General features: G+C 37.7%; 1 protein-coding gene across 1 annotated transcript in view; it reads left to right on the top strand.

Moving 5' to 3' along the window:
• Window positions 1–494: 494 nt before the first annotated feature.
• IL13RA2 (interleukin 13 receptor subunit alpha 2) overlaps window positions 495–18,674 on the top strand; it is a 57,005-nt gene continuing 38,825 nt past the window's right edge. Inside the window, exon 1 of the mRNA XM_087829413.1 lies at window positions 495–582. The gene's annotated coding sequence lies outside the window, so the exon portion shown is untranslated. The remainder of the gene's footprint in view (window positions 583–18,674) is intronic.

Raw genomic sequence — 18,674 nt, forward strand, 5'->3', positions numbered from 1 at the left:
CCTCCTCGGGTTTTGTTTTTTGATCCAATCTGCTACTCTGTGCCTCTTTATCAGTGAATTCAGTCCATTTACATTTAGGGTAATTATTGATGTATGAGGATTTCTTATAACCATTTAATCTTTTGTTTTCTGATAGCTTTGTGCCTCCATTGGTTCTTTTCCTTTGTGTTTCTGTTATTTTTGTTTGGTGGTATTCCATACTTCTTTCCTTTGTTTTCTCTTTTTTCAATCTATGTGTCTCTGTTTTTTTGTGTGTTTGTGGTTACCATTAGGTTTATGAAAAAGAAAGTTTCATATATACAGTGGCCCTTGTTCTTTTGAATGCATCTGATCTCCATCCTCCTTTGCAAATTCAGACCCTTATGCTTCCCCCTTTTATGTTTTTGTTGTCACAAATTATCCCTGTTTTTGCTATAAGTGATCTTACTTGTTGTTTCATGATCTTTTGTTCTTTGTTTCAGGTAGAATAACCTCCTTGAGTGTTTCCTGCAATGAAGTTCTTCTGGTGATAAAGTCCCTCAGCTTCTGTATGTCTGGAGAAGTCTTTATTTCTCCTTCATATTTAAAGGATAACTCTGCCAGGTGTGTTATTCTTGGTAATGCCTCTCTTTCAGTAGTTTGAATATTTGGTTCCACTCTCTTCTAGCTTGTAGAATTTCTGCTGAGAAATTTGATGATAACCTAATGGACTTTCCTTTATAGGTTACTTTCTTCTTTTTCCTGGCTGCTTTGAGAATTCTTTCTTTGTTATTAGTTTTTGACAGTTTGAAACAATGTGCCTTGGAAAAGGCCTCTTTGGACTGAGGTAACTAGGTATTCCATTTGCTTCTTGGATTCGAGGATCTAGCTCTTTCCATAGATTTGGGAAGTTCTCACCAACTATTTGTTTGAAGAGGCTCTCTGTTCCCTTCTTTCTCTCTTCTTCTTCTGGTATGCCTATTATTCTAATATTGCTTTTTCTGATGGAGTCAGATAGTTCTAATAGAGTTCTTTCATTTTTTATGCTCAAGTCCCTCTCTTCTTCCCTCTGTGTCATTTCTAGATTCCGTCTTTGATATCACTAATTCTTTCCTCCATCTTGTCAGCAGTATTTCCTATGCTCACTAGTTCATTCTTTATCTCTTTTATTGAGTTCTTTATATCCAGAATTTCTGTTTGTTTTTTTAAAAGTTTCAATCTCTTTGGTAAAGTACTCATTTTGTTCATTAATTAGGTTTCTGAGTGCATGAAGTTGCTTGTTTGTATTTTCTCACATCTCGTTGAGTACTCTCAAAACTGCAATCTTGAATTCTCTGTCATTTATATCATATATTTCTATGTGTTCCAATTTGCTTTCTGGAAATTTTTCATTTTTCTTTCTGAACTGTGTTTCTACCTTGGTTATTTATGGTATTTTTGAATTTTTTTGCTTTCTAGGCAACTATATATAAGTGGCACTTCTCTAGAAGATTAATATGAAGAGGTCATTCTGTTATTTTCCAGTAGGTGGCATTGAATCAAGTTTTTTAGCTCTATGAAATCCCAATCTTGACCCCTGTCTTCTCTGGCTACCCTCAGTGTAGCCACAATGTGTGGGGTTTGGATTGGCTGGGGAAACATGGTTGCCTTCTTTGTTTTGCCATCCCAGTAATGGCAACCTCGGGCCTCTGTAGGTGTTCCCCTTGCACCTCAACCCAGGACCAGTCACAGAGTACACCCTTTGCTCAGGAAAAGTAGTGATTTTCTGGTACCAGTTCTTGGGTCTGCAGATAATTTACTCCACAACTCAACACCAAGGGTGAAGGGAGGTGAGCCCTGGGAGTCTACAGGGTAAGAGGGCTCCATGGCTTTGTTTCTCTGTCTGAATTGCCCATCACCCTGACAACCAGGGCAGCACCCCAGTGCTATGTCCTTGCCCAGATCTCTGGGCTCAGCTGCAGTGCCAACGACTCACTCTTACAGGGATGCCCACTGAATATCTTTGCTCCTCCCAGCTGAAGGGAGCTCCCATTACAACTAGTTGCCTCGTCTCTCAAGGCTGAACCACACCATCGTGAGCTCCTGGCTGCAGAGCTGCATCTGTGGCTAGGCTCAGCCCTTCTCCTTACTTGCCTTTCCCATTTGTTCCCAGTTGCCCATCTTTAGATGCTTCAATGCACAAATCTCTCAGGTGTGCTTATACTTTGAGCAGGGAATCCTTTGTTGAGTTATGGCTGTTTGAATTGTTGAAACTTCAAGGTGAGAGGTGAAAGACCAAGGGGAGAGACCAAGGGGATCTCTCACACTGCCATTTCTCTGACTGAATTCCTCAATGAGTTTTAGAAAAAAAATTCCTGCTTTGGGAGTTCTTGACAAAGGAGTGATGACAATATTGGGACTTGTAACTCCAGTAGGTGATGAGGGGTAAATCTTGGCATGTAAATGGAGAGGTGAAGCTTTAGTTTATTCACCCCTCTGTCCACCGTTCCAATCAAAACCTTTTATTACTTGATTCACACCTAAGCTACTGTGTGCCAGGCACATAGTATATACTTTACATATGTCAAGTCATTTAATTCTCATTACAATCCTGTGAAGTAAGCCCTATAACTATAGCCATTTTCAAGGTGAGGAAACTGAGGCATAGAGATAAGTACATTATCCAGCATCACACAGCTAATAAATGATGGAGCTGAGATTCAAATCCAGGCTATCTGACTCCAGATATAATGCTCTTAGATAATATACTAAGCTATGAATCTAGTAAGATCAGGTTAGTATACATATCTGCATTTCTCTCAGCTATCCTGTGTCTTCTTCTAAATGTGTGTCACATATATATGCTAGAAAACAGCTCAAAACCAAGGAAAACAGTACCCAACTTTGTTCTCAACACTTAGGCACAGCACACAAGGATTAATGGGGAATCTACCAAAAAAATCAACTGAAAGTGCTGCCAGAAGGGTACACAAGTGGGAACCCTCCATTGTTCATGAGAGTGGGGTTCTTGGGGTGCCACTGAAATAAGAATTTTCAGAAGCCCCCACAGGAGGATGGAAGAAGGTTTGATAGGTATGGAATTACATTCCTCAGATTGTAATGTCCCAGTTCCCCCAATCCAGTCCTGAAAGAGGTACAGCTGAGAGTTCAGCAGAGCCAAAAGCAAGGCCAGTGTCCAGAGTTTCCATTCCATGTTACAGCCGGGTGAAGTTCAGTATCCAAGCTAAAGTCCATTAGTCTATATGTGGAGCCTCACATAGTCACGTGGGCTCAGGGGAGCATGCTCATGCAACAGGAGTCACAGGAGCCAGGTACCCTGGAGCCGAGAGAGAGAGAGGGAATTTCCTTTGTTTGGAAGTTTATATATTCAGGTTTCTTGCACTTGCAATAACCATGCCCATTCTGGCCACTGACTCGCTTTCAGGTGTGATTGACAGGCAAGCACCCTCTCACGTCACATAGACCTCACTGGGTATGCATCTAAACTGCCTTTGTATAGTCCCTTCCCCCATCAGTCAGCTGAGAATAGTCTTGGAGAATGTTAAATGAAGTTTTTTGGCAAAGCTGTGTAAATGGCATGCCTATATTATCTGGTCTCCCCTTGCACTCTTTTCCTGTTAAATAATAGCCAGGTTATTACAATGGCATCAAAAGTAGTAGTAATAGGAAATCAGTGCAACAATTTGGTGACACAAGGAAAAGGAAGATTTTAAAAATATATATTTTTGACAACTTAACAAGGTATCATTGATATACAAAGAAATGCACATATTTAATATGTACAATTTGATGAGTTTTGAGGACTTTTTTAAGGGTGTCTTCTGAGTCCTGAAATACAAGTCTTTGAACAGCTTTCTCTCCATGTATATCTTCAATTACTGCCCCCTAGTTGTCACATGGGCACAAAATTTTTAAAATGATCTTCAAAGCTGAATAGAAAAGGAAGGGAATGAAAGGTCTAAAAGTAAGAAAGTTTTATATTTTAATGTGCTAATGCCACCAGCCAGGCAAGGATAAGTTCTAGATATTATAAGAGCTTTTATAATAATGAATTTTATAAAGTGAATAAAAGACTATGTGGCTTTTAGAAGCTTAGTGACTAACAATGTAAAACTTTGACTATTTAAAACAATTTAGAATAAGTTTAAAAGAAAAATGACTGAATTCCTCTGACAGGTGACCATGTTGGGTAATGTACTTTTATAATTGAGAGCAGAAGACAAAAAAATTAATACCAAAGAACATCATTTAATTTATCTAGTGATATTTGATTATTGTTCCAATCAAGAAATATTCATCTTTCTTTAATGTTATGGTAATTCTCTAAAGTTCTTAGTTTTCTGGTTTTAGAAAAACCCATGCCAAACCTGCTATACAATCTAAACAAATGATCACCAGGAAATCTCATTCAGTCTCAGGGCTTTAAGTACCATGCATATACCGTTAACTCTCAAATTTTATCTTTAGTACTGAATTTTCCTCTAAGCTCCAGACTCATGTATTCAAATGTTTACTCTGTATATTTACTTGAAAGTTTAATGAGCAGCTCAAACTTATCAATTCTTTATTCCCACACCAAGCCTCTCCTCCCCCAATATGCCTTCTTTCAATAAATGGCATCACCATTTACCTGGTTGATTAGACTAAGCATCGTCTTGGCATCGTTTTTGATTACCCCCTCTCTTACATACCCCATGTCTAATCCTTTAGAAAATCATACTAGCCCTGCCTAAAAATATATTCAGAATATGTTATTTCTCACTATCATAGTGCAAGTCACCATCATCTCTTGGCTAAACAATTGCAAGAGCTTCCTAAGTCATTTCCCTACTTCTATTTTGTACCCATCTAGTTTATTGTCTACTCAGCATCCGGAGTTATCTCTAAGACATCACTAATTTTATACACCCCTCCCCCAATCAAAACCTTCCAATGGCTCCCCATCTCACTCAGAACAAATGCCAAAGTCTAAAATGGCATATGAGGCACCACACACACTGCCCCCTCTACCTCTCTGATCTCCTCCTACTTTCTTCTTTGCTTCCTCCGTTCCAGCAACACAGGCTTCCCTGCCACAGCCCACTGGTCACAGTCCCTCTTCATGGCCATTGCACTTGCTATTCAATCTGCCTGAAACATTCTCTACTCAGTTAACTTCATGACTCTCTCCATTCCTTTATTCAGGTCCTTCCTTGGAGAGGTCTTCCTGATCATCCTTTCTAAAATAGCCTCTTTCTCTCACTCCAGGCATCACCATCTAGCCTCTTACTCTGCTTTATTTTTTTTTTAATGGCATTTATCATCACCTAACATATTTTTGCTTGTTTATTTGTTTATGGTCTATCTCCATTACTGGAATGTAAGTTCAATGAGGGCAACAATTTGCCTGTTTTTTTCATTGTTGTGTCCCAGTTCCCTAGCACAGAACTCAGTAACTATTTCTTGAATAAATGAAAGACCGAATGAATGAATCAATGACAGTAACCTAGGGAGAAAGTAGGTCATATTCTGAGGAAAGAAATAAAACATTTCTTCAAGGATATGCTGCCAATATAAAATATAGTTCACACAATCACCTCAGTATTAGAGTAAAAGATCCAGCTGTTTTCTTTTTCAGGAGATACAGCCACTTTGAAGTAAAATATTAATATGTAATAAATATGATCCATAAAGTCTGTGTTTTTCTTCTAAATTAAATGTAAAGATTAATAGATGAAATGGTTTCAAAATCTGATTTAGTAAGCCATTTAAGCATTTTAAAACCTATATGCCACTGCTAGAATGACAGCTTGAGAAAATTAATGTGTATTGCTGATCTTTATTTTTCCTGAAATTCTGGTGTGCTCTGGCTCTTAGGAATTTTCTGCTGATTTTCCAGTCTCCAGCTGAGACTTAACTTCCTAATTTAATTAAGGCTCAGTCCAAGGACACACATGTGTACACTCTGGTTTCCTGTGACTTGTTCATTAGCAAGTTCATTATGTGTTTGTTCCTGTCTCAGCATTATCGAGAGACAAATTGAGAAAGATCACCATGTTATGGTAAAATTCTGTGTGATTGTTTCTCTGAACTGTTTTGATTGAAGAACTATTTACTTTATTGTACAATTAGATGCTAAAGAGGACAAGTGAGAGAGTTGTTTTGTAACTTGTATTCTTAGAAAGTAATTGAGGTAGAAAAGACTCATATCTGAAGGATAGCCTAGTGTGTTTTAATGATTTTATGGAGAAAGGGCTTTTACCATATTTCATTAATTATGTTTAAAGGATTCAAATAAATTAAAGTGATTACTATTAAAAAACAGTGTGGTAGAGTGGTACCCTATGTATTCTTACATAGGCTATTACTAACTAAATGATCTGATTAGGCCATCTCTCAGTTCAGGGCCTTGGTTTCCTTGGCTGTAAAAAGAGAGTGTTAGGTTTGAGTGTTTAGATTTATTTCAGCATTACCAGTTGAAGATTCTGTGAACGCAATACTTCCTGATCTTTGAGAGTAAGAATATCAGTTTTCATGATATGGCTAAGAAAGAGTTTATCTTGATGATTGTTGAATCTAGATAATGGGACTATTTTGACTTTTAGGTATGTCTGAATATTCTTAAACAATAGCAAATTTAGAAATTTATTGATTAATAAATGCTTGATAACAGATAATATACTACATTCAAACTGATCTCGTGACATCTATTTCAAGTCTATGGTGTTTTCTTCCATTGTCCTCTGAAACATTTATACAAAATAGCAGTCCCTCTTATGTTCATTCCAGAGCAGTCTTCTTCAGTTTTTAGGTAACTGTGCCAGGGTTCACACCAGATTAACAAATTTCCCTGTGGGCAGATTTTCAAGGTGAAGGTATTTATTGATCAGGAAACTAGCAAAATTTTCTCACAAGCATGATATAATTCACATTGATTTGGCGACTCACAGCAGGTAATTTAGATTGGCTTAATTATCAATATCTCATTCTTAAATCCAGGCTGATTTTTCCCCTTGCCACTCTACACATTGCTAGGCCACTTCTAGAAGATAATGCGGCAGACTACATTGTAGCTAAGAAAGTGTCTTTTGATGTTAAGCAATACTGGGTTCAAATCCCTATTTCAACCTTTTCCCTAAATGTAAGACCGTTGGAAATTTTTTAATTTTTCTGAGCCTCAGTTATCTTTTTTGTAAAATGGGAATGTCAATAGTAGTGTCTAGATCATGGGGTTATAGTGAGGACTAAAGAACATGGTTAATTATTAAACATACTGCCTGACAAACAACTTAAACCAAAAATATCAGCCTATTTCTGTCATCATTAGTTTTGTGTTTAGTCATTTGCATTAGAATAAAATTTATGTGTGAAAGAGTTAAAAAAATACAGGGCAGGAAATGTGTCTATATTGGTTACCTTCACTAGAAACATTCAATACATATTTATTGAAGATCTGCTATATTCTAGGAACTAGATTTATAGAGGCAAGTAAGGTACACTTTTTGTTCTTAAGGACACAGACAGCAGTTTCCTCTTATCTGTGGTTTTGCTTTCTGCAGTTTCAGTTATCCGTGGTCAACCACAGTAACAAAATATTAAATGAAAAATTCCAGAAATAAACCATTTATACGTTTTTAATTGCATCCCCTTTTGAGTAGTTTATGAAAATTTGTGTTGTCCTGCCTGGGGAGTGAATCATCTCTTTGTCCAGCATATCCATGCTGTATACACTACCCGCTCTCTTGGTAGCCGTCTTGGTTATCAGATTGACTATCATGCTATTACAGTGTTTGTGTTCAAGTAACTCTTATTTTACTTAAAAATGGCCCCAAAGTGCAAGAGTAGTGATGCAGCAATTCTGATATGCTGAAAAGAAGCCATAAAGTATTTCCTTTAAGTGAAAAGGTGAAAGTTCTTGACTTAATAAGGAAAGAAAAAAAAAACCCATATGCTGAGGTTGCTAAGATCTATGAGAAGAATGAATCTTCTATCCATAAAATTGTGAAGAAGGAAAAAGAAATTTTACTAGTTTTGCTGTCCCACCACGAGCTGCAGAAGTTAGGGCCACAATGTGTGCTAAGTGCTCGGTTAAGATGGCAAAGGCATTATATTTGTGGATGGAAGACATGAACTAAAAATGTTTTCTGATGACAACAACATGTTGCACCAGAAAGCATTGAGACTTCTGCAAGGGATCTCCTGAAACAAGTGACACCAAGTCATTTACTACAAGTGAGGGATGGTTATACAGAATCAGGAATAGATTTGGACTGAAAAATAAAAAAGTTAGTGGAGCCCGGCCGGGCGTGGCTCAGCGGTTGAGCATTGAGCTAGGATTCAGGAGATCAGGGTTCGAGTCTCGGTCAGGGCACATGCCCAGATTGCGGGCTTGATCCCCAGTCAGGGGCATGCAGGAGGCAGCCAATCAATGACTCTCTCATCATTGATGTTTCTGTTGCTCTCTCCCTCTCCCTTCTTCTCTCTGAAATCAATAAAAAGATATATAAAAAAAACAAAACAAAACCCAAAAGTTAGTGGAGAGAGAGCACATTCACTAACTTTTATTACAGTATATTGTTATAATTGTTCTATTTTATTATTGGTTATTGTTGTCAATCTCTTACTGTGCCTAATTTATAAATTAAACTGTATCATAGGTATGTATATATAGGAAAATCATAATATATAGGGTGTGATCCTTCAAGGTTCCAGGCATCCACTGGAGGTCTTGGAACATATACCCAGTGGCTAAGTGGGGTAGGGAGGGACTACTGTACTAACTGGAGAAACAGACATGTGAGAGCTTATAGACAGGGCTGACCTTAAAGGAGTGATACAGTAGCCAACTGCTGGCATACTGAAATTTAAAGCAGGTAAAAACAAAAACAAAACAAAAACCTCTGGCCTGTCACTAGGTCTGAAACACAATTAGCATATTTTTTGTGTGAACTTTATACATTCTTTAAGTTTTGAAATCCATGTGCAAATGCCTTTGGAAAGTGTAACATTAAGTAATATGAATTGCACTTTAATGAAGATTTATTCCTATATTATTTAGGGTACAAGGTAAGTTGTTGTAATCAAAAGATCTCAGATTATTATGGCTCAAGCAACAGACCAAAGGTGGGCAGGCAGCACTGATACAGAAGGTTATCCGAGGCCCAGGATCGTTCTAGCTTGTTGCTTTGTCATCTCCTAGTATGTTGACTTTGCTTTTATGGTCAAATGTGGCTGCCACTATCATGTCTGTGCTGGTTGGGTGAAGGGAGAGAAAGAAGAGGACAAGAAATTTTCCTGTCAAAACATGATCCAAAGGTTGCACACATCACCGCTGCTTGCATATCATTGTCTACATTTTCATCATATCCCCATACCAAACTGCAAAGGAGTCTGGAAAATAAAGTCTGACTGAGAGGCCACATACACAGCTAAAACTCATAAATTTCTATGGCTAAAAGGAAGAGTAGGAGAATGGATACTGAGAAACAATTAGCAGTGTCTGCCTTAGTTTATTGGATGACTTTTTTAAAAATAAGCTTCCTGAAAGACCTAGGACTTTCCAAAGTAGTGGGCTCATAAAGAAATGGTTATAGCCCTAGCCAGTTTTCTCAGTGGTTAGAGAGTCAGCCTGCGGACTGAAGGGTCTCAGGTTCGATTCCAGCCAAGGGCACATACCTTGGTTGCAGGCTCGATCCTCAGCCCCGGTTGGAGCTTGTTCAGGAGACAACTGGTCTACGTGTCTCTCTCACATTGATGCTTCTCTCTCTCTCTCTCTCTCTCTCTCTCTTTCTCTCTCTCTCAAAAGCAATGGAAAAAATATCCTTGGTGAGGATTACAAAAAAAAAAAAGGAAATGTTTATAAAGAAGGTTGACTTGCCTGAGGTGTTTTCTGACATCAACCAATTATATGGTCCCAGATTATCTGATGCCAACTGGGTATCCTGTCATTCAGTTCTGATACTTAGTATCTGTAGTTAGCAAAGATCCCACAGGTTAAGGGCTGAGTCTCACAAGACTGTCCCCATTTCAGATGCCAGTAGAAAGTCTCAGTACTTCTGACCAACCAGCTACAAATTTGGGAGTTTCTATGACCCCTTACAGATTTGATCATTTGCTGGAACAACTCACAGAACTCAGATAAACAATTTAGTGGTATATTATGAAGGATAAAACTCAGGAACAACCAAATGGAAGATATATACAGGACAAGGTATTGGGGATGGGAGGGGTGTACCGAACCTTGGAGAGCTTTCATTCTCTCTCCAGGTAAGTCACCTTCCCAGTACCGTGAAGTGTTCACCAATGTGGAAGCAATCTGCACAAGTTTAGTTTTTATGGAAGTCTCATTATATAGGCACGACTGATTAAATCACTGGCCATTGGTAATTGAACTGAACTTCTAGCCCCTCTCCTGGAGGTCAGGGGGTGGGACTGGAAGTTCCAACCCTCTAATCACTTGGTTGGTTCCTCTGGCAACCAGCCCTCTTCTTGAAGCTATCTAGGGGCTCACCAGTAGTCACCTCATTAGCATAAACTCAGGTATAGCTGAAGGGGACTCTTTAAGAATAACAAAAGGCACTCCTATCACTCAGGAAATTCCAAGGTTTTTAGTACCTCTGTGCCAGGAACTGGGGACAAAGACCAAATATATATATTTAATCTTCACATGAAGATATGGCTTTTTAAAATATGTTTTTATTGACTTTAGAAAGAGTGGAATGGAGAGGGAGATGAGAGAAACATCGATATGAGAGAGAAACATTGATTGGTTGCCTCCTGCACCCACCCTGACCAGGGACTGAACCCCCAACCTGGGCATGTGCCCTGATTGGGAATGGAACCTGCAACCTTTCGGTGTACAGGATGATGCTCCAACCAACTGAGCCATACAGGCCAGGGCCCAAATATATATATTTTTTATTATACCACAACTTGATATCCTCAGGAGCAGGAGTATAATTATTCAATAGTTTCTGGTTTCTACCCCTCTAACTAGAAGGTGAGCTACATGAGATAGTATTGAACTCACCTTTGCATCCCTAGCATCTAGCACAGTGCTTGGCACATCATTGCTCTCTAAACAGTTGAATGAATGTGAGTGAATAAAAACTAGAGTCTGACACTGCTGACCTCTGCCATCTGTGGATCTGTGTTTATTAAGACTGATGCTAATCTGGGCACTGGATCATGTATTTCCCAGTTTCCTGAGAAGCTCAGCTCTGCTGTCCTGCTGTTGAATCTGTGGTTGTCTGGAGGGGAATTCAGAGTTCATAAATTAGTTGGTTTCAGAATAATAAAAAAGTGGATTTCGGGGAAGGCAGGCAGTCTACATGTCCTCTGTCTCACAGAGTGTTCTTTATAGGACACTGCTTTTCTGTATAATAGCCAACTCTACTAAATAACTTTTCAAGTTAGTTTTCTAGGGGTGCTATGATTTAAAAAAAAAAACAAAAACCCTCAGAACCTTAAAAGTTTGACATATGCCTGAATATTTAAAAACTGTTCTTAAATCCAAAGAACTTTGTTAAGAATTGTGTGTATGTGTGTATATATATCACCTATATAGTCAATGGTTATTTTTAAAAATTTCATATGTTCTTTATTGTTTTTCTTTATTTAATGTCCTTTAATGTTATAAAGGAAATAACATTATGGGAAATTAAATACTGCCCTTGCTGATTGCCTCCTTTGAACAGAGGCTCAGGAATGCCCATTCTTGTTTTGATGGTCAACAGAATGGGAGTTACAGAGCTTTACATAATGAAAGAAATATGATCCCTGCTAGTCAACTATTTTAGCTACTGAGGTATCTGAAAGTATCCCAACGGTACATGACGCTGCAGGAAAAGCACTGGACTAGGTGTCAGGTCCACCTAGATTTTATTTCTCCTGAATTTTTAAAAAAATGTTTTTATTGATTTTACAGAGAAAGGAAGGGAGAGGGAGATAGAGGTAAAAACATCAATGATGAGAGACAGTCATTGATCTGCTTCCTCCTGCATGCCCGCCACTGCGGATTGAGCTCACTACTCAGGCATGTGCCCTGACTGCGAATCAAACTCAGATCTCCTGGATCATAGGTCGATGCTCAACCACTGAGCCATGCTAGCTGGGCTCTCCTGAATATTTTACTTTTGGAAAGTGACTTAACCTATTAAAACAACTCATATCCTTTTGTAAAACTGAAGTAGTATCTCCTTAGCTATCTCAGGGAGATAATGGATAAAATAAAGTAATATGTGCATGTTCCTGCTAGAGAGGCCAGTGATAGTATTTGTCTACCCTAGGCCTATCCTAGCTTCACTGCATGGTGCCAGCCTAAAAAGTCTCAGTTCTGACACAGCCCTGGCCCAGTGAGAACCATTGTCTTTTAGCAAGTAAGAAGTCTAGAAATAGCCTAGTGTCGGCTTTGCCTCTGGAATTGATTTGGGCCCCTGGGAGCCTTTGTAAGCATCAAGCTTTAGTTTTTATCTCCTACTCCACCATCTGCTTTTGGATGTTTAATTGGACTTTGGCTCTGATATGGAAGCTCAAGTCTTCTCTGTGTCTCATTGAAATTGGGGCCCTGGCCTAAATCTTTTTGCCTAGTTTCTCATGGCCCTGTTCCAGGGACTAACTGTAGACTGTTTGCAGAATCACTTGTATCATCTTGCTCAATTCTTTCAGGAGACTGACTTGATCCCAACTATCCTGAAGAACTTTCCCACCCTGAGGCTTTGATGTACCTTTTCATCCCACACTCCTTGGGTGACACTGACCCTGGCCTTCTTCATATATGGATGTATGCCCTTTCTCAATTTTGTTGTAGATCTGCTTCCAGCTAGGGAGGGACTGTTTTAACTAGTCTTATCCAGCCTCCTTTCTTTTCACCAACCAAGTTTACTCCCAAAGTCTCTTATTCTTAAGAGTTACACATGTCTTGTATCTGCGGCAGAGTAATGAGAGTGCTATGGTACAAGCACGCAAGTATCATTGGTGGCTTCTATTGATGTCAACAGAAAGCCACCAAATAAGACTTTAAGTATATTACAATGAGTGGCCTTTTTAGTGTCTTGCTCTTCACACCAAGAAGCAAAGCATAGCCTTATGCTTCCACTGGGTAAACTATCAAATCAAGGTGGAAGTTCATATCTAATCAATTTTAACATCTGAGGCATGTGCATTGTTTCCAACTGCATTTTGTTAATTATATTTAACTTAGGGTTTGCATATCTACAAATAAATGTACTGTATCATTCCAAGATATTATTATGGTTCTATTTCTTTGAATTATAATTTTCCATTATATTATAAACTATAGTATAATGAATTATTTGCAAAGACCAGAAGATTTGGTGGAAACAGAAGCTCAAAAAAAACTCCTAGAGATTTTTTTTTTTTTTTTTTTTTTTTTACTAGAACAAGATAAATGAGTTGGACTTGCAATCACAGGAAAAGGAAAGATTTTAAATTTAGGTCTCCTTTTTTTTTCACCATCATGTGAGCAACTTCTCATTCTAAATAAAATACCTCCTGTAGGCCCGATAAATAATTCTGACAAAAATAATTGTGAAAGAGCCAAACTAGCTGACATATGAAAAGCAGATACTAAACTCCCCAAACAAGTCTCAATTTCTTCCCCCATTCAACTTCAATTTAGGGTGAAACATTAACTGTACAAATGAATAAAAAAGACAAATCCCTCTTAAGGTAAAACAATAAGTTAGTAATGGTGGAAAGACTGTGTCCATGATCCCCTCTTCATTCAGTCTCTTTGCTTTTTTAAAAAATATGTTTTAATTGATTTCAGAGAGAAGAAGGGAGAGGGAGAGAGAGGTAGAAACATCAATGATGAGAGTCATTGATTGGCTGCCTCCTGCACACCCCCTACTGGGGATCGAACCTGAAACCCAGGCATATGCCCTGACTGGGAATCGAACCATGACCTCCAGGTTCATAGGTTGATGCTCAACCACTGAGCCACACTGGCTGACCATCTTTCCTTTTTTTTTGTTTATTCACATATTTAGTGTAAAATATATCTCTGGTATCTGAGGGAAGTTATTAAGTTTGAACCCTTATTCCAAAACAGTGAAGATACTTTTTATCCATTGGAATATTAGGAGGCATGTAAACTGGATCCAATCTCAATTCATTCCTATTTTGGAATAAATCACTGACATCATTTCATCTACTTTAGAAAAGCATCAAAGTATTCTGGCTTCTTATGGCTCTTCATAGTTCCCGTGCATGGAGATTAAATCAGTGTCAGATTAAAAACTCTGTGGGGACTTAAAGGAATAAGGACAATTTGGTGGTGATCTGAATTTCTTAGTTTAATTTTATCTGAGCTGAAATAAAATCTAGTTTGGTTATGTAAAGAAATATTTGATAAACTTTCAATGGGAAAAAAGATACTGAATTTTAATTACAACCCCAAGGATTTTAGAAATCGGAGATACCTCAAGGCAAATGAAGAGGCAATTTTTGTTTGGAATTAAAGGTTGGACTAGATGACTTCTGAGGTTTTATTTAATATTTTTATTCAAACTGAAGCCCAAAGGTGTTAAGGAAATTCTCCAAAGTCACCTAGCTGACTGTGGGAGGGAGAGCTTCGAGTAGAATCCAGGTTTCAGATTACTTGTCCATTTAGGACTCTTGATACTTAAAGATATTTGAAACTCAAAACAGTGAAGTAACAACATAGATCTGGTAATTACACACTTACCTTTGGACTATCTTCTAATTCCAAGTTTGATGAGTCACGTACTAAAATAACATTTGCATGCTGAAGTGCCAATCAGGAACTAATTAAAAGGGAAAGAAAACCACTCAGATGAACCTCATGATTTCCTCTGAATCTTTTGACAAATGTAGCCTTAGATGCTGATCTGCTTTGGTTGCAAATTTTCTCATGACTGTTGGTAAATTTGGTGGATAAAGCAGAGCTCCTCCTACATAAAGACTTCAGTTCTAAGGTCATTTAGAATTCATTAATCTAAGAAGCTGTTCATTGAGAAGTATTTCATTGGTATTACAGAAGATCTGATTATAACTGGGCACATTATTTACTTACAGTAAGTCTGAAACTTAAATTTCGGAGAGGGAGTGTGGAAGTGAGAGGTAACTTGTTTTGAATAATTATTTGTTTCACTTTCTTCACCTTTTAAAAATAGACTCATAAATATTGTTGCAGCAAAAATAGTTTGTTTGACTTGATATAATATCATTTTGGGGAAATACAGCATTTTTTTGCATGAAGCTAATTCATAGGAACTGGATAATCAGCATAAATAACACTATTGCTTTTAATTCTTATTGTTTCCTTACTAACCTCTATTTTCTATAAAAATCATTCCTCTTATAAACAAACCAGTCCTTTGGAAACAGTAAGGATATTTGCATTTTAGAGTTAAGAGGTTTTCTAATATTATTTTCTATGTGATTTTTTTCTACAAATGAGAAGCTCCACTTTGCAGTAACTTTTCTCTCGTAAGCTCAGAAATAACCATAGAGCTCCTTTAAAATGAATGATTTAATTTATCTCCATATGATGTTTTGATTGAATTTATAGCACACGCATATCTTCTATATGTGGTAATTTCACTTATTTGTATATTGTTGTTACATATATAGTAGGGTTATTAAAATAAAAATTTTAGTTTTCACTGCTTTTGCTGTGAAATGAACTAGCATCTTATACATTTAAAAATATATATATCTTTATTGATTTCAGAGAGAGGAAGGGAGAGGGAGAGAGAGATAGAAACATTAATGATGAGAGAGTCATTGATCAGCTGCCTCCTGCACGTCCCCTACTGGGGACTTAGCCTGCAACCCGGGCATGTACCCTGACCAGGAATCAAACCCCAATCGCCTGGATCCTAGGTAGATGCTCAATCACTGAGCCACGCCTGGCCAGGCAGCATCTTATACATTCGATGCTTGTTTTCCTCAGAAAGAATATATAGTTAATGCTTTAACACACATCACTTGTACACTCTGCACTCAGTTTGGATGCTTCCAGATTAGCTTTCATTTTTAATATGTAAAAGTATATGAAACAAGGACATGAATATAAGGGATTTATCAGCTGTTTTTTATTTAATTAATTAGTTTATTTAAATATATCTTTATTGATTTCAGAGAGAGGAAAAAAGAGGGAGAGAGAGAGATAGAAACATCAATGATGGGAGAGTCATCGTTGATCGGCTGCCTCCTGCACACCCCCGACTGGGGATCGAGCCAGCAACCTGGGCATGTGCCCTGACCGGGAATGGAACCCCCATCACCTGGATCCGAGGTTGATGCTCAACCGCTGAGCCACGCCTGGCCGGGCTACTGCTGTTTTTTATTTTAAAAATCGTATTAAAATGTAGAATTTTTAGAGTTCAAGACTTAAGTAAAGTGCATGGATTTGTTGCTGTTGTTCTTCCTCTTATTGTTATTATCACAGACTAATAACCTGAAGGACTGAGTTCTGGTTTTTAGTTCTAACTCTCCCCCATGTAGCCCTGTGACCTTGGGAATGATATCCCATACCTTCTCCACCTTATTTATTCATTTGTAAAAAAAAAAAAAAAAAAATCAGATGTCCTGACTCTGCCTAATGTCATGAAAGGCAATAGAAAAGTTAGATATGACTATTTAAACAGCAGGATTAAACAAAAAGAGGCAGAACAACTATTGGATTATGTTCTTTTGTTTTTGTTTTTGTTAGTGCTGAGATTTTACCTGTAAATGAAAAACTGCTTTCAAGGTATTTTTTGAAAACGAAAGAAATATCACTTGTGTTTTGCTACAGCTTGGATTAGCGGGGGGTAGGGTGAGTTGTTTGCTCCTTTTGATGTATTTTTCAAAGTGTCTTCAAAAAATGGATAGGAGGTGGCTTCTGAATAGGGGGGAGGCAGAAGGCAACTAATAACACCTGAGTTATATGCCCACCATGCTGCAGACATTTTATATGTACAATACGTAATTGGTCTGTTCAGGTTTTCTGATTCTTCCTGATTCATTCTTAGAAGATTGCATATTTCTAGGAATTTATCCATTTCGCACAGGTTGTTCAACTTGTTGGCATGTAATTGTTCATTGTATTTTCTTACAATTCTTTGTATTTCTGCGGTGTCAGTTACTTCTCTTTCATGTCTGATTTTATATATTTAGGTCCCCTTTCTTTTTTTTTTGTCAATCTTGTTTATCTTTTCAAACAACCAGCTCTTGGTGTCATTGATCTTTTGTATTGTTATTTTAGTCTCTCTGTCATTTATTTTCTCTCTGATCTGTATTATTTCCTCCTCCTCCTTACTCTGGGCTTTGTTAGTTGTTCTTTATCTAGTTCTTTCAGGTGTAGGGTTAGATTGTTTATTTGAGGTTTTTCTTGTTTCTTGAGGCAGACCTGTAGTGCTATGAAGTTCCCTCTCAGGACTGCTTTCACTGTGTCCTGTAGGTTTGGGGTTGCTGTGTGTTCATTTTCATTTGCTTCCAAGTAACTTTTGACTTATTCCTTGACCTCATCATTAACTTATTTATTGTTTAACAACATGCTATGTAACCTCCATGTGTTTGAATGTTTGTCAGGGTTCTTTTCATTGTAATTGATATCTAGTTTTATACTAAAAATCATATCAAGATGCTTGATATAATTTCAATGTCTTAAATGTATTAAGACTTATTTTGTGTCCTAACATGGTTTATCTTTGATAATGTTCCATGTGCACTCGAGAAGAATGTATATTCTGTTGCTTTGGGATGAAATGTTCTGTAAATGTCAATTAAATCCATCTGACCCAGTGTGTCATCTAAGGTCGCTGTTGCCTTGTTGATATTTTGTCTGGAAGATCTATCCATTGATGTCAGTGGGGTATTAGAGTCCCCTACTATGAATGTATTACCGTCAATCTCTGCCTTAATGCCCACCAATATTTTCCTTATATATTTAGGTGCTCCTATATTGGGTGCATATATATTTATGAGGGTATATCCTCTTGTTGGATCTATCCCTTTAGTATTATGTAGTGACCTTCTTTGCCTCTTGATATGGCCTTTATTTTGAAGCCTATTTTATCTGATATAAGTATTGCTACACCAGCATTTTGTTTTCATTTGCATGGAATATTTTTTCCATCCCTTCACTTTCATCCTGTGTGAGTCTTTTGTTCTGAGGTGGATCTCTTGTAGACAGCATATATATGGGTCATGTTTTCTTATCCATTCAGCTACCCTATGTCTTTTTTTTTTTTTTTTTAATATATCTTTATTGATTTCAGAGAGAGGAAAGGAGAGGGAGAGAGAGATAAAAACATCAATGATGAGAGAATCATTGATCAAGCCCACAACCGGGCATGTGCCCTGACCAGGAATCAAACCCTGATCGCCTGAATCCTAGGTCGAAGCTCAACCACTGAGCCACACCTGGCCGGGGTACCCTATGTCTTTTGATTGGAGTATTTAATCCATTTACATTTAAGGTTTTCATTGGTAGGTACTTACTTATTGCCATTTTATTCTTTTTTTTTTTCTTTATACCTACATTCCTCTCTCTCTCTTTCTTCTTCTTAAAGCAGTCACTTTATTTCTTGCAATACTGGTTTGGTGGCAATGAATTCCTTTAGCTTTTTGTCTGAGAAGCTCTTTATTTCACCTCCTATTTTAAATGATAGCTTTGCTGGACAGAATAATCTTGGTTGTAGGTCCTTGCTTTCCATCATTTTAGATATTTCATGCCAATCCTTTCTGGCCTGGAGTGTTTCTGTTTA

The sequence above is a fragment of the Miniopterus natalensis genome, chromosome X, assembly GCF_054644295.1.
Source record: "Miniopterus natalensis isolate mMinNat1 chromosome X, mMinNat1.hap1, whole genome shotgun sequence".
NCBI classification, from domain to species: domain Eukaryota; kingdom Metazoa; phylum Chordata; class Mammalia; order Chiroptera; family Miniopteridae; genus Miniopterus; species Miniopterus natalensis.